This window comes from Schistocerca gregaria, chromosome 11, assembly GCF_023897955.1.
Source record: "Schistocerca gregaria isolate iqSchGreg1 chromosome 11, iqSchGreg1.2, whole genome shotgun sequence".
In the NCBI taxonomy this organism is placed as follows: domain Eukaryota; kingdom Metazoa; phylum Arthropoda; class Insecta; order Orthoptera; family Acrididae; genus Schistocerca; species Schistocerca gregaria.
In genome coordinates this window covers 10,725,342-10,739,918 of record NC_064930.1, presented here as the reverse complement: position 1 = coordinate 10,739,918, position 14,577 = coordinate 10,725,342, and the positions used below count along the sequence as shown (strand labels likewise).

Here is a 14,577-nt window from a genome sequence, read left to right as displayed (position 1 = left end):
ACGGTCGTCTGAATCTTCAGACTTCAGCTGACAACACTTCATATTTTTCACTAATATTTGCAGCTATGGCGACCCATTACTGCTTGGATACACATGTGACACGTAGCCGATGTTCTCTCCAAACAAAATCACCTGCACTTCAGAACATGACTTTCACACATGTCTACAAAATCACCTTCACCTTCAAATACAGTTTTCTTGCGACTGATTGAGACGTAGGCAAATTTTAAAGTTGCTATTTCCATTACATCACGTTAATCAGAAAATCGGTAATTTACATCTGCAGTGGAGAAAAATTCCGTTCCGCCCAGCGAAGGGCTCGAACCCACGACCCTGTGATTAAGAGTCTCATGCTCTACCGACTGAGCTAGCCGTGCTGCCTCGTTGGGTACCTCCTGGGTAGCAGATCACACAGTACTCGTTTGGGTTGGTTGGTCCCATACAGAATCTGTCCATGCTGCCTAATGTTTTCCTAACGACACTCGTCACGTACTTCACTTTTATTTCATAATCATTTCTGAGAGGTAAAGGAATTGCATGACAATCTGCAGAGCTAGCGGCGTCAAAATTAACACACATACTTGACGTGACTCAAAAGCCGAACGAGTTACTTTCCGACGTTGTTTTAGATGTGCAAGTGCCAGTCAAACCTCGCGGTGAGGGCACTCTGCCGACCATTTCGCTAGTTAACACCGGTCTTCTTGTGTGTGTTTCAAGCTCAAGACCATCTGCAAGCACAAAATGGTCAACAGCAACATTCAGACGGTTTCGTACTGCACAATTGCTACATTAAAACGGTATGTTTGTTTCTCAGAACTGGAAAAACACGACCGTGACAGGATTCGAACCTGCAATCTTCGGATCCGAAGTCCGACGCCTTATCCATTAGGCCACACGGTCACTGACGACCAAGTATAACTTATATACGATTCATCTCGAAACGCTCACACCCCCTGAGGAATTGTGTTTTCGTTCCACACAGCCGCTGCCCCTTACTCTTTCCCACCCATTCGTTACATTCAACCTCTTACGAGACCGACCAAACATAGACAGGAAAACAAGACCACACACTTTGCGCAATCGGAATCGATGGCAGGGTGTCCCTCGCCGCATTTGCTACGATGGCCATTTGCTAATTCTGCAGAAGCGGCGGCGGCGACGACGACGACGACGACGACGACGACGACGACGACGACGACGACGAAGACGACGTCTGCGGGAGGCTCAGAGATTTGTGAGAAATACATCTATAAAATGTAAATCAGAATGCCTCGTCCCACCTTATGCCGTACCGCTTTGGCAAATGCTTTATCAGCGCCATTCGCCTTAATCATATCTGAGAGTAATTCTTAATAAAACGCCTCTCGCTAATTGTTCGCCATCACAGATACTGTGTGCTATACGGCCATGACGCGCAACTGATTTCCCAAATTCGTCTTCCTCCTGTGAGGATGGAACTCACGACTCCTGGTTTACTAGACCAGTGCTCTACCACTGAGCTAAAGAGGCGCGGCCTAGCGGAACTTTTGCGTACTTCGTCCGTACAGTCGTCTGAATCTTCAGACTTCAGCTGACAACACTTCATATTTTTCACTAATATTTGCAGCTATGGCGACCCATTACTGCTTGGCTACACATCTGACACGTAGCCGATGTTCTCTCCAAACAAAATCACCTGCACTTCAGAACATGACTTTCACACATGTCTACAAAATCACCTTCATCTTCAAATACAGTTTTCTTGCGACTGATTGAGACGTAGGCAAATTTTAAAGTTGCTATTTCCATTACATCACGTTAATCAGAAAATCGGTAATTTACATCTGCAGTGGAGAAAAATTCCGTTCCGCCCAGCGAAGGGCTCGAACCCACAACCCTGTGATTAAGAGTCTCATGCTCTACCGACTGAGCTAGCCATGCTGCCTCGTTGGGTACCTCCTGGGTAGCAGATCACACAGTACTCGTTTGGGTTGGTTGGTCCCATACAGAATCTCTCCATGCTGCCTAATGTTTTCCTAACGACACTCGTCACGTACTTCACTTTTATTTCATAATCATTTCTGAGAGGTAAAGGAATTGCATGACAATCTGCAGAGCTAGCGGCGTCAAAATTAACACACATACTTGACGTGACTCAAAAGCCGAACGAGTTACTTTCCGACGTTGTTTTAGATGTGCAAGTGCCAGTCAAACCTCGCGGTGAGGGCACTCTGCCGACCATTTCGCTAGTTAACACCGGTCTTCTTGTGTGTGTTTCAAGCTCAAGACCATCTTCAAGCACAAAATGGTCAACAGCAACATTCAGACGGTTTCGTACTGCACAATTGCTACATTAAAACGGTATGTTTGTTTTTCAGAACTGGAAAAACACGACCGTGACAGGATTCAAACCTGCAATCTTCGGCTCCGAAGTCCGACGCCTTATCCATTAGGCCACACGGTCACTGACGACCAAGTATAACTTATATACGATTCATCTCGAAACGCTCACACCCCCTGAGGAATTGTGTTTTCGTTCCACACAGCCGCTGCCCCTTACTCTTTCCCACCCATTCGTTACATTCAACCTCTTACGAGACCGACCAAACATAGACAGGAAAACAAGACCACACACTTTGCGCAATCGGAATCGATGGCAGGGTGTCCCTCGCCGCATTTGCTACGATGGCCATTTGCTAATTCTGCAGAAGCGGCGGCGGCGGCGGCGGCGGCGACGACGACGACGACGACGACGACCGCGGGAGGCTCAGAGATTTGTGAGAAATACATCTATAAAATGTAATTCAGAATGCCTCGTCCCACCTTATGCCGTACCGCTTTGGCAAATGCTTTATCAGCGCCATTCGCCTTAATCACATCTGAGAGTAATTCTTAATAAAACGCCTCTCGCTAATTGTTCGCCATCACAGATACTGTTTGCTATACGGCCATGACGCGCAACTGATTTCCAAAATTCGTCTTCCTCCTGTGAGGATGGAACTCACGACTCCTGGTTTACTAGACCAGTGCTCTACCACTGAGCTAAAGAGGCGCGGCCTAGCGGAACTTTTGCGTACTTCGTCCGTACGGTCGTCTGAATCTTCAGACTTCAGCTGACAACACTTCATATTTTTCACTAACATTTGCAGCTATGGCGACCCATAACTGCTTGGATACACATCTGACACGTAGCCGATGTTCTCTCCAAACAAAATCACCTGCACTTCAGAACATGACTTTCACACATGTCTACAAAATCACCTTCACCTTCAAATACAGTTTTCTTGCGACTGATTGAGACGTAGGCAAATTTTAAAGTTGCTATTTCCATTACATCACGTTAATCAGAAAATCGGTAATTTACATCTGCAGTGGAGAAAAATTCCGTTTCGCCCAGCGTAGGGCTCGAACCCACGACCCTGTGATTATGAGTCTCATGCTCTACCGACTGAGCTAGCCGTGCTGCCTCGTTGGGTACCTCCTGGGTAGCAGATCACACAGTACTCGTTTGGGTTGGTTGGTCCCATACAGAATCTCTCCATGCTGCCTAATGTTTTCCTAACGACACTCGTCACGTACTTCACTTTTATTTCATAATCATTTCTGAGAGGTAAAGGAATTGCATGACAATCTGCAGAGCTAGCGGCGTCAAAATTAACACACATACTTGACGTGACTCAAAAGCCGAACGAGTTACTTTCCGACGTTGTTTTAGATGTGCAAGTGCCAGTCAAACCTCGCGGTGAGGGCACTCTGCCGACCATTTCGCTAGTTAACACCGGTCTTCTTGTGTGTGTTTCAAGCTCAAGACCATCTTCAAGCACAAAATGGTCAACAGCAACATTCAGACGGTTTCGTACTGCACAATTGCTACATTAAAACGGTATGTTTGTTTCTCAGAACTGGAAAAACACGACCGTGACAGGATTCGAACCTGCAATCTTCGGATCCGAAGTCCGACGCCTTATCCATTAGGCCACACGGTCACTGACGACCAAGTATAACTTATATACGATTCATCTCGAAACGCTCACACCCCCTGAGGAATTGTGTTTTCGTTCCACACAGCCGCTGCCCCTTACTCTTTCCCACCCATTCGTTACATTCAACCTCTTACGAGACCGACCAAACATAGACAGGAAAACAAGACCACACACTTTGCGCAATCGGAATCGATGGCAGGGTGTCCCTCGCCGCATTTGCTACGATGGCCAATTGCTAATTCTGCAGAAGCGGCGGCGGCGGCGACGACGACGACGACGACGACGACGACGACCGCGAGAGGCTCAGCGATTTATGAGAAATACATCTATAAAATGTAATTCAGACTACCTCAACCCAACTTATGCCGTACCGCTTTGGCAAATGCTTTATCAGCGCCATTCGCCTTAATCACATCTGAGAGTAATTCTTAATAAAACGCCTCACGCTAATTGTTCGCCATCACAGATACTGTTTGCTATACGGCCATGACGCGCAACTGATTTCCAAAATTCGTCTTCCTCCTGTGAGGATGGAACTCACGACTCCTGGTTTACTAGACCAGTGCTCTACCACTGAGCTAAAGAGGCGCGGCCTAGTGGAACTTTTGCGTACTTCGTCCGTACGGTCGTCTGAATCTTCAGACTTCAGCTGACAACACTTCATATTTTTCACTAATATTTGCAGCTATGGCGACCGATTACTGCTTGGCTACACATCTGACACGTAGCCGATGTTCTCTCCAAACAAAATCACCTGCACTTCAGAACATGACTTTCACACATGTCTACAAAATCACCTTCACCTTCAAATACAGTTTTCGTGCGACTGATTGAGACGTAGGCAAATTTTAAAGTTGCTATTTCCATTACATCACGTTAATCAGAAATTCGGTAATTTACATCTGGAGTGGAGAAAAATTCCGTTCCGCCCAGCGAAGGGCTCGAACCCACGACCCTGTGATTAAGAGTCTCATGCTCTACCGACTGAGCTAGCCGTGCTGCCTCGTTGGGTACGTGCTGGGTAGCAGATCACACAGTACTCGTTTGGGTTGGTTGGTGCCATACAGAATCTCTCCATGCTGCCTAATGTTTTCCTAACGTCACACTTGTCACGTACTTCACTTTTATTTCATAATAATTTCTGAGAGGTAAAGGAATTGCATGACAATCTGCAGAGCTAGCGGCGTCAAAATTAACACACATACTTGACGTGACTCAAAAGCCGAACGAGTTACTTTCCGACGTTGTTTTAGATGTGCAAGTGCCAGTCAAACCTCGCGGTGAGGGCTCTCTGCCGACCATTTCGCTAGTTAACACCGGTCTTCTTGTGTGTGTTTCAAGCTCAAGACCATCTACAAGCACAAAATGGTCAACAGCAACATTTAGACGGTTTCGTACTGCACAATTGCTACATTAAAACGGCATGTTTGTTTCTCAGAACTGGAAAAACAGGACCGTGACAGGATTCGAACCTACAATCTTCGGATCCGAAGTCCGACGCCTTATCCATTAGGCCACACGGTCACTGACGACCAAGCATTACTTATATACGATTCATCTCGAAACGCTCACACCCCTGAGGAATTGTGTTTTCGTTCCACACAGCCGCTGCCCCTTACTCTTTCCCACCCATTCGTTACATTCAACCTCTTACGAGACCGACCAAACATAGACAGGAAAACAAGACCACACACTTTGCGCAATCGGAATCGATGACAGGGTGTCCCTCGCCGCATTTGCTATGATGGCCATTTGCTAATTCTGCAGAAGCGGCGACGACGACGACGACGACGACGACCGTGGGAGGCTCAGAGATTTGTGAAAAATACGTCTATAAAATGTAATTCAGAATGCCTCGTCCCACCTTATGCCGTACCGCTTTGGCAAATGCTTTATCAGCGCCATTCGCCTTAATCACATCTGATAGTAATTCTTAATAAAACGCCTCTCGCTAATTGTTCGCCATCACAGATACTGTTTGCTATACGGCCATGACGCGCAACCGATTTCGAAAATTCGTCTTCCTCCTGTTAGGATGGAACTCACGACTCCTGGTTTACTAGACCAGTGCTCTACCACTGAGCTAAAGAGGCGCGGCCTAGCGGAACTTTTGCGTACTTCGTCCGTACGGTCGTCTGAGTCTTCAGACTTCAGCTGACAACACTTCATATTTTTGACTAATATTAGCAGCTATGGCGACCCATTACTGCTTGGATACACATCTGACACGTAGCCGATGTTCTCTCCAAACAAAATCACCTGCACTTCAGAACATGACTTTCACATGTCTACAAAATCACCTTCACCTTCAAATACAGTTTTCTTGCGACTGATTGAGACGTAGGCAAATTTTAAAGTTGCTATTTCCATTACATCACGTTAATCAGAAAATCGGTAATTTACATCTGCAGCGGAGAAAAATTCCGTTCCGCCCAGCGTAGGGCTCGAACCCACGAACCTATGATTAATAGTCTCATGCTCTACTGACTGAGCTAGCCGTGCTGCCTCGTTGGGTACCTGCTGGGTAGCAGATCACACAGTACTCGTTTGGGTTGGTTGGTCCCATACAGAATCTCTCCATGCTGCCTAATGTTTTCCTAACGTCACACTCGTCACGTACTTCACTTTTATTTCATAATCATTTCTGAGAGGTAAAGGAATTGCATGACAATCTGCAGAGCTAGCGTCGCCAAAATTAACACACATACTTGACGTGACTCAAAAGCCGAACGAGTTACTTTCCGACGTTGTTTTAGATGTGCAAGTGCCAGTGAAACCTCGCGGTGAGGGCACTCTGCCGACCATTTCGCTAGTTAACACCGGTCTTGTTGTGTGTGTTTCAAGCTCAAGACCATCTCCAAGCACAAAATGGTCAACAGCAACATTCAGACGGTTTCGTACTGCACAATTGCTACATTAAAACGGTATGTTTGTTTCTCAGAACTGGAAAAACACGACCGTGACAGGATTCGAACCTGCAATCTTCGGATCCGAAGTCCGACGCCTTATCCATTTTTTTTTATTTTATTTTTTTTTTACTTTTTTTTATTTGAGAAAATCCCTGACCCCGCCGGGAATCGAATCCGGGAACCCAGGCGGGGGAAGCGAAAACGCTACCGAACGACCACTTTTTTTTGTTTTTTTTTTTTATAAAAATATTACAAAAAAGAAAAGAAAAAATCAGTCTGTGCATAAAATAACCTCCCATCTTTTTGGTTACTTTCATGGAAATGCCATGACAAAGCCACAAAACTGAAGTTGTACTAAGGCACTTATGCAAATACCATGTACAGAAATATGTCAACTAATACTTAAAGAAAATAGTGTTTCTACACACACTAATTATTAAGCTCAACAAAAATATAATCACAGCCTACAATGCTTATTTCACAAACTACTAACTACATTTTTTTTGAGAATGCATAAAAAAAACAAGGCAGCCATGCGCAAAAAGTTGCCAATAAAGTGAACTAAAAAGGGCCATCTTGCTCGCCGCGGTCACATTGCTAGGCGGGCGGCCAGGAACGGGCGGTCGTCATTGCATTGGACATCACCAGCCACCAATCGTTGGAGCGCCCGGGGCCGCTGCACACTGTCAGAGACTGTTTCTGTTACCATAGGGGAATCGTGGAAAGATCACATCTACAAGTTAATGTCTTCTCACACCCGGCACACCCCAGCTGGGTGGTGGGTCCATGAATGACGAACCCAAATAGTTCGCAAAAATGTTCCGGTAATCCTGTCTGTTCGTTAAGACCAGAAACTCGTCGATCATATAGTACCATAAATCGAGGACGTCTTTGTCTCCATCGCGGTATATGTAGTGTATCGCCATTCCTCGTACCCAATTAACCGCATTCATCAGGGTCATAGGGAAATAGACAGCGTCGGGATGAAAGAGTTCTTGGGGTAAAATCGAAACGTAGGGGCGGCGGAGCAGGAAAGCCAGGATCTGGCGGATCAGTTTCCAGCACTCACGCGCGGGGCCACATTTCAGTCTATGTTCGTCCGTGTCTAACGTCATGCAACGGGGGCACACAGGGTCGTCAATTAGGTGAATGGCATGCAGCCGTTGTCGGGTTGGAAGTTTCTCGTTAACGACCACATACCACCTCGACCGCACGAAAGTAGACAGGAACGGCGCGTGGATGGCTCGCCATACTCGTGGCCAGTCGACCGTAGGGTGGCGCCGTACAATGTCGTTATCCGGAGTCCAGTGCTGGAGAGCACTATAATAAGTCTTCGCTGTCGGATTCCGTGTCTCCGATATAACCCGCAACACATAGCTATGCTCTACGAAAAACGTTCTAATGTGTGACAGCGAGAGCGATAAATGTCCAACTGGTACCGGTGGGTACAGCGTACGTGGGGCCACTTCTTCAATCAGTAGGCCGGGGAGACTGGCTGTTGGTGAAAGCCAGAGTCGCCTCATGGAACGGAGATACAGTGCCAGCGCTCTGTGCTTGACGTGAGTGAGTTCAACACCGCCTTTGTCGAAGGATAAAGTAAGCGTAACAAAACGGATCTTGAAAACAGCACCATCGTTCACCACGTGTCCAAACACTGCCTGTATCCTGGAATCCATCGTGTCCGTTATCGGCAGTACATGGGCGTAATGGTTAAGGTGAGAAGCCATGTACACATTAACGTATTGGGCGCGTTGCAAAATGTTCAATGATCTGAATTTATTGATACGAGCCTCTAAACGGAGTCGTCGTAAGACCATACGATACGTAAAAGCCGCCGTGCGTTGTATTTGTCGATGGAGTGATATCCCTAAACACTTGAGCATCGGGACCTTTGTCAGAGGTACGGCCAGACCTGCAGGCATTCCTCGTCCTACCTCCATGTAGCGTGATTTCCGAAGGTTGAGCACACTGCCTGCCACCGCCCCATACTGGTGGAGCCAGGAAAACGCCATGAGTATTTCGTCACCAGACCGTGCTAAGAACATCACATCGTCGGCGTATGCACCACATCGAAAGGTTACGGAACGGAGGGTAAGTCCTTCTAAGCGTCGCCGTAGTCCGTGAAGAGCTGGTTCGAGGGCAACGGCGAAGAGCATGGCAGAAAGATGACAACCCTGCCGGACGGACCTGTAGACACGGACAGGGGCGGACCGACAGCCGTTGATCATAATCCTCGTGACAGCCCCATGGATCAATCGAAGCACAACAGACGTCGTCAGACGCGGGACACCGATGTGTTCCATAACAGTACGCAGGAAACAATGGTTAACGCGGTCGAAAGCATGGTCCAAGTCCAGCGCAACAAGAGCGCCTTGGAGGCGGCAAGTTTGCATGAGCGCCACCACGTCTCTATAGGTGCTTAAAGTCGTAAACACATTAGTGTCGCCCCCGAGGCAGGTTTGATCAGTGTGAATGGCCGACATTACCGTAGGTTTGAGCCTCTCACGGAGCATTCGTGTCAACAGCTTATAGTCAGTGTTTAGCATTGTCAACGGGCGAAAATCAAGAGGGCGACGGCCTCCGCCGGGTTTGGGCACAGGGATCAAGAGACCCTCAGTAAAGTCAGATGGTACCTGAAAATTGGCGTCCAGGAGTTCACTGTACATCCTGACCCACATTGGGCCCATGAGATCAAAGAACCGCTTGTAAAATTCAAGAGGGAGGCCGTCAGGGCCAGGCGTTTTGTTGGGAGAGCCACGCAACAGAGTCTCTCGCAGTTCTTCCAAAGTCACCGCCGACAAGAGCGTAGCATCATCTTGTAGGTTCCGAGAGACTGGTAGGTCAGATAGGACTTCCCTGACCCCTACATTCATGTGGGACTCCCTCTCGTAAAGAAGTTTATATGACTGTGTGAACGCTCGGACGATATCCATTTGTGCGTCAACGCGTCGCCCGTCCTCCGTCTCAACCTCGGTAATGAGCTGCCTCTTGCGTCTTCGGCGTTCTTGAATGATATGGTGGAGGGAAGGTCGTTCACCACGAACATCATCAGTCGTCCTCGCTCGCACCCGCACACCCGCAAGACGTACGGCGTTGATACGAAGCAATTGTGCCTTGACGCGTTGTACTGCTGATTGTCGCTCTGGCGACGGCGGTTGTACAGCCAGTTCGCGTAGCGCAGTATAGTAAAAATCAGTAGTCGCAGTATACCAGCGCGCTCGGTCGCGTCCATAGCTGCCTAATGTTCGGCACAGTGCGGGTTTTGCACACCGTAACCACCATTGAAGTACAGAACGGTAGGCGGGTAAACGCCGGTGGCAATTGCTCCATGTGGACTCGACTGCGCGTCTGCAATTTATCTCATCAAGAAGGGCCACATTGAGGCGCCACGGACCCCTACTTCGGCGGACGCGCTGGCGGGGAAGGGTGAGAGTACACACATATGCGAGGTGATCCGTGAACGCTGCCGGCCACATCTCAGCGTCGACAACGGCCGATCGTAGGCCGCGGGTGACGTAGACTCGATCCAAACGGCTCGCGGAGTGACTAGTAAAGGAGGTGTGTGCTCGACGGTCGCCGTGTTGGATGATCAAGGTGTCCAACAAGGCCAAGTCCTGTACAAGTGCCTGGAGTGCCGGGCAGGTGGTATAGTGTGGCTCCTGGTCGGATGGGCGGAGCACACAATTAAAATCGCCGCCTACTACCAAGTGGTCGGTATTGCCCTGGAAGAGAGGGGCTATATCTTCGGCAAAAATGGTGCGCCGTTCTCTCCTTTTGCCGGTGCCTGAAGGAGCATATAAGTTCACCAGACGTACTGTACCAATCGTGAGTGCGACCCCCCGGGCCGACGGTAAATAGGAGACATCAGTGGCCATTATCCCTTCCCGCAGTAGAATCGCCGTACCTCCGCCGCCCACATCTGCAGGCATAGTGTAGGCGTCATATCCGTAGGCATCGAGACAGAGTCCTGATCGGACTTCTTGAAGGAAAACAACGTCCAGATCCGCAGCGCGTAACGTATCCTTCAGCATACAGGTCTTGACATCAGATGTAATGCCATTGACGTTGATCGTGGCGAGGCGGTATGCCTGGTCCATCAAGTCTCGGGAGGTGACCATGGTATGACAGGAGGGCAGTAGTCGTGACGTGGAGCGCCGTTCTTGCGAAGTGCTAGGCAGCGACGAGAGGTGCTCATGCCGTCCTAGGCGTCTGTCGCCGGCCGCGTAGACGCTGCCATCGGCATCGGTGCATCGTCTTGGTTCTGAAACGCATCCTGCAACTCCATCTCCTGCGCCCAGTCGCCCAGGGACGTTGACACCACTGGATCTCGAGAGGCAGACGGAGGCAAGGGTGCATCCCCGATATCGGAGCTGCGGTGATCTCCCACATCCCCATGTGGTCCAGACCCAGCGGTAGTGGGAGAAGACGTCGAACCGTGTGAGACGGTAGGGTCGCCTGTGTCGGCGCGGTGGAGCGGTTGAGGCACCTCGTCATCCAGCGGTGTCGCCTCGGGCTGTTCTACGCCGTCGGTTGTCTTGCGCCGCTTCTTATGACGCTTGGGTGATTTCTGCTTACGCTGCCGCGCCTCTGTTTCCGACGTAGGGCAAGGGGAGGACGCTGCATCCTGTGCTTCAACTTCCATCGCACCGTCGGCGAGCCGTTGTGACGGTGAGCCGTGGTCCGACGAAAGGACATCAGTAGCATCAGCACTGAAAGACGCTTGAGGCTCCGTGGAAGCTACTGCAGGGTCCTCCAAAGCTCGCACCAATACAGTGGGGTCGTCATATACAGCTGGCGTCTCCCGTCTCGCCGCCGCAACGTACGTAATCGGCAGAGAGGTCGGTGTCGACGGGCGAATCTGGTCGGTCGAGGGTGTCTGCGCGAGACGGCGTTGCAGGCATTCGGTACGCATGTGTCCCGTCTGGCCACAACCGGAGCAGGTTCTCGGCTGACCGTCGTAAATAATTATTGCCCTGCAACCAGCGATCGTGAGATACGAAGGAATATGGCGATGCAGGTCAATACGGACTTGTCGCACCCCGTTAAGGACAGGGTAGGTGTCGAAGGTCTTCCATTTTTCGGCCATGTGGCCGAGAACTATTCCATAGGGTCGAAGAGCAAGTGTGACCAAATCCGCTGGAACTTCAAAAGGGAGCTCAAACACGCGCACATTTTGGATTCCCAATCCAACACGTTCAAGCGTCACCACACCCACGTTTCCGTCTGAGTGGCAGAACCGATAACCTGCCGTCGAGCGTCTGAGAAGTTTGTCACATGCTTCGTCGTCAGTGAACTTAAGATATACGACGCTGGAGACAATTGATAAGTGGATACCGATCAGCTCGTTAGGATCAACATGTACCACATCGCGTAAAAAACGCTCTACATCGTGGGTCTTGGGTCTAGAGTACGTAGTGTCGAACTGCAGCTTGATCGTGGCTTTCCGATACGAAAGGGCCATCGTGTGTCAGGAACGTGACGGCAATACGTAACACTAGCGCGTCGGCTCGGTAAACAACAACATACCCGGAAACGCGACACGGAGCGGCCGGGACGTACCGCACCGCTCCACAGCCAAAGGCCGACTGCCCATTAGGCCACACGGTCACTGACGACCAAGTATAACTTATATACGACTCATCTCGAAACGCTCACACCCCCTGAGGAATTGTGTTTTCGTTCCACACCGATGCTGACCCTTACTCTTTCCCACCCATTCGTTACATTCAACCTCTTACGAGACCGACCAAACATAGACAGGAAAACAAGACCACACACTTTGCGCAATCGGAATCGATGGCAGGGTGTCCCTCGGCGCATTTGCTACGATGGCCATTTGCTACTTCTGCAGAAGCGACGACGACGACGACGACGACAGGCTCAGAGATTTGTGAGAAATACATCTATAAAATGTAATTCACACTGCCTCGTCCCACCTTATGCCGTACCGCTTTGGCAAATGCTTTATCAGCTCCATTCGCCTTAATCACATCTGAGAGTAATTCTTAATAAAACGCCTCTCGCTAATTGTTCGTCATCACAGATACTGTTTGCTATACGGCCATGACGCGCAACTGATTTCCAAAATTCGTTTTCCTCCTGTGAGGATGGAACTCACGACTCCTGGTTTATTAGACCAGTGCTCTACCACTGAGCTAAAGAGGGGCGGTGTAGCGGAACTTTTGCGTACTTCGTCCGTACGGTCGTCTGAATCATCAGACTTCAGCTGACAACACTTCATATTCTTGACTAATATTTGCAGCTATGGCGACCCATTACTGCTTGGCTACACATCTGACACGTAGCCGATGTTCTCTCCAAACAAAACCACCTGCACTTCAGAACATGACTTTCACACATGTCTACAAAATCACCTTCACCTTCAAATACAGTGTTCTTGCGACTGATTGAGACGTAGGCAAATTTTAAAGTTGCTATTTCCATTACATCACGTTAATCAGAAAATCGGTAATTTACATCTGCAGCGGAGAAAAATTCCGTTCCGCCCAGCGTAGGGCTCGAACCCACGACCCTGTGATTAAGAGACTCATGCTCTACCAACTGAGCTAGCCGTGCTGCCTCGTTGGGTACCTCCTGGGTAGCAGATCACACAGTACTCGTTTGGGTTGGTTGGTCCCATACAGAATCTCTCCATGCTGCCTAATGTTTTCCTAACGTCACACTCGTCACGTACTTCACGTTTATTTCATAATCATTTCTGAGAGGTAAAGGAATTGCATGACAATCTGCAGAGCTAGCGGCGTCAAAATTAACACACATACTGGACGTGACTCAAAAGCCGAACGAGTTACTTTCCGACGTTGTTTTAGATGTGCAAGTGCCAGTCAAACCTCGCGGTGAGGGCACTCTGCCGACCATTTCGCTAGTTAACACCGGTCTTGTTGTGTGTGTTTTAAGCTCAAGACCATCTCCAAGCACAAAATGGTCAACAGCAACATTCAGACGGTTTCGTACTACACAATTGCTACATTAAAACGGTATGTTTGTTTTTCAGGACTGGAAAAACACGACCGTGACAGGATTCGAACCTGTAATCTTTGGATCCGAAGTCCGACGCCTTATCTATTAGGCCACACGGTCACTGACGACCAAGTATAACTTATATACGACTCATCTCGAAACGCTCACACCCCCTGAGGAATTGTGTTTTCGTTCCACACAGCCGCTGCCCCTTACTCTTTCCCACCCATTCCTTACATTCAACCTCTTACGAGACCGACCCAACATAGACAAGAAAACAAGACCACACACTTTGCGCATTCGGAATCGATGGCAGGGTGTCCCTCGCCGCATTTGCTACGATGGCCATTTGCTACTTCTGCAGAAGCGGCGGCGGCGACGACGACCGGGGGAGGCTCAGAGATTTGTGAGAAATACACCTATAAAATGTAATTCAGACTGCCTCGTCCCACCTTATGCCGTACCGCCTTGGCAAATGCTTTATCTGCGCCATTCGCCTTAATCACATCTGAGAGTAATTCTTAGTAAAACGCCTCTCGCTAATTGTTCGTCATCGCAGATAATGTTTGTTATACGGCCATGACGCGCAACTGATTTCCAAAATTCGTCTTCCTCCTGTGAGGATGGAACTCACGACTCCTGGGTTACTAGACCAGTGCTCTACCACTTATCTAAAGAGGCGCGGCCTAGCGGAACTTTTGCGTACTTCGTCCGTACGGTCGTCT

At 49.1% G+C, this 14,577-nt stretch overlaps 14 non-coding genes across 14 annotated transcripts; all 14 read right to left on the bottom strand.

Annotated features, from left to right (window-relative positions):
* Window positions 1-304: 304 nt before the first annotated feature.
* Window positions 305-377, bottom strand: Trnak-cuu (transfer RNA lysine (anticodon CUU)). The gene has a single exon. It is a non-coding gene; the product is annotated as a tRNA-Lys (tRNA).
* A 450-nt stretch (window positions 378-827) lies between these two features.
* Trnar-ucg (transfer RNA arginine (anticodon UCG)) lies at window positions 828-900 on the bottom strand. Its single transcript has one exon. It is a non-coding gene; the product is annotated as a tRNA-Arg (tRNA).
* Window positions 901-1,437: 537 nt separating this feature from the next.
* Window positions 1,438-1,509, bottom strand: Trnat-agu (transfer RNA threonine (anticodon AGU)). Its single transcript has one exon. It is a non-coding gene; the product is annotated as a tRNA-Thr (tRNA).
* Window positions 1,510-1,847: 338 nt separating this feature from the next.
* Trnak-cuu (transfer RNA lysine (anticodon CUU)) lies at window positions 1,848-1,920 on the bottom strand. The gene has a single exon. It is a non-coding gene; the product is annotated as a tRNA-Lys (tRNA).
* Window positions 1,921-2,370: 450 nt separating this feature from the next.
* On the bottom strand, window positions 2,371-2,443 carry Trnar-ucg (transfer RNA arginine (anticodon UCG)). Its single transcript has one exon. It is a non-coding gene; the product is annotated as a tRNA-Arg (tRNA).
* Window positions 2,444-2,959: 516 nt separating this feature from the next.
* Trnat-agu (transfer RNA threonine (anticodon AGU)) lies at window positions 2,960-3,031 on the bottom strand. Its single transcript has one exon. It is a non-coding gene; the product is annotated as a tRNA-Thr (tRNA).
* Window positions 3,032-3,369: 338 nt separating this feature from the next.
* Window positions 3,370-3,442, bottom strand: Trnam-cau (transfer RNA methionine (anticodon CAU)). The gene has a single exon. It is a non-coding gene; the product is annotated as a tRNA-Met (tRNA).
* Window positions 3,443-3,892: 450 nt separating this feature from the next.
* On the bottom strand, window positions 3,893-3,965 carry Trnar-ucg (transfer RNA arginine (anticodon UCG)). Its single transcript has one exon. It is a non-coding gene; the product is annotated as a tRNA-Arg (tRNA).
* Window positions 3,966-4,478: 513 nt separating this feature from the next.
* On the bottom strand, window positions 4,479-4,550 carry Trnat-agu (transfer RNA threonine (anticodon AGU)). The gene has a single exon. It is a non-coding gene; the product is annotated as a tRNA-Thr (tRNA).
* A 338-nt stretch (window positions 4,551-4,888) lies between these two features.
* Window positions 4,889-4,961, bottom strand: Trnak-cuu (transfer RNA lysine (anticodon CUU)). The gene has a single exon. It is a non-coding gene; the product is annotated as a tRNA-Lys (tRNA).
* A 452-nt stretch (window positions 4,962-5,413) lies between these two features.
* Window positions 5,414-5,486, bottom strand: Trnar-ucg (transfer RNA arginine (anticodon UCG)). The gene has a single exon. It is a non-coding gene; the product is annotated as a tRNA-Arg (tRNA).
* Window positions 5,487-12,964: 7,478 nt separating this feature from the next.
* On the bottom strand, window positions 12,965-13,036 carry Trnai-aau (transfer RNA isoleucine (anticodon AAU)). Its single transcript has one exon. It is a non-coding gene; the product is annotated as a tRNA-Ile (tRNA).
* A 338-nt stretch (window positions 13,037-13,374) lies between these two features.
* Trnak-cuu (transfer RNA lysine (anticodon CUU)) lies at window positions 13,375-13,447 on the bottom strand. Its single transcript has one exon. It is a non-coding gene; the product is annotated as a tRNA-Lys (tRNA).
* A 452-nt stretch (window positions 13,448-13,899) lies between these two features.
* Trnar-ucg (transfer RNA arginine (anticodon UCG)) lies at window positions 13,900-13,972 on the bottom strand. The gene has a single exon. It is a non-coding gene; the product is annotated as a tRNA-Arg (tRNA).
* Between the last annotated feature and the right edge of the window lie 605 nt (window positions 13,973-14,577).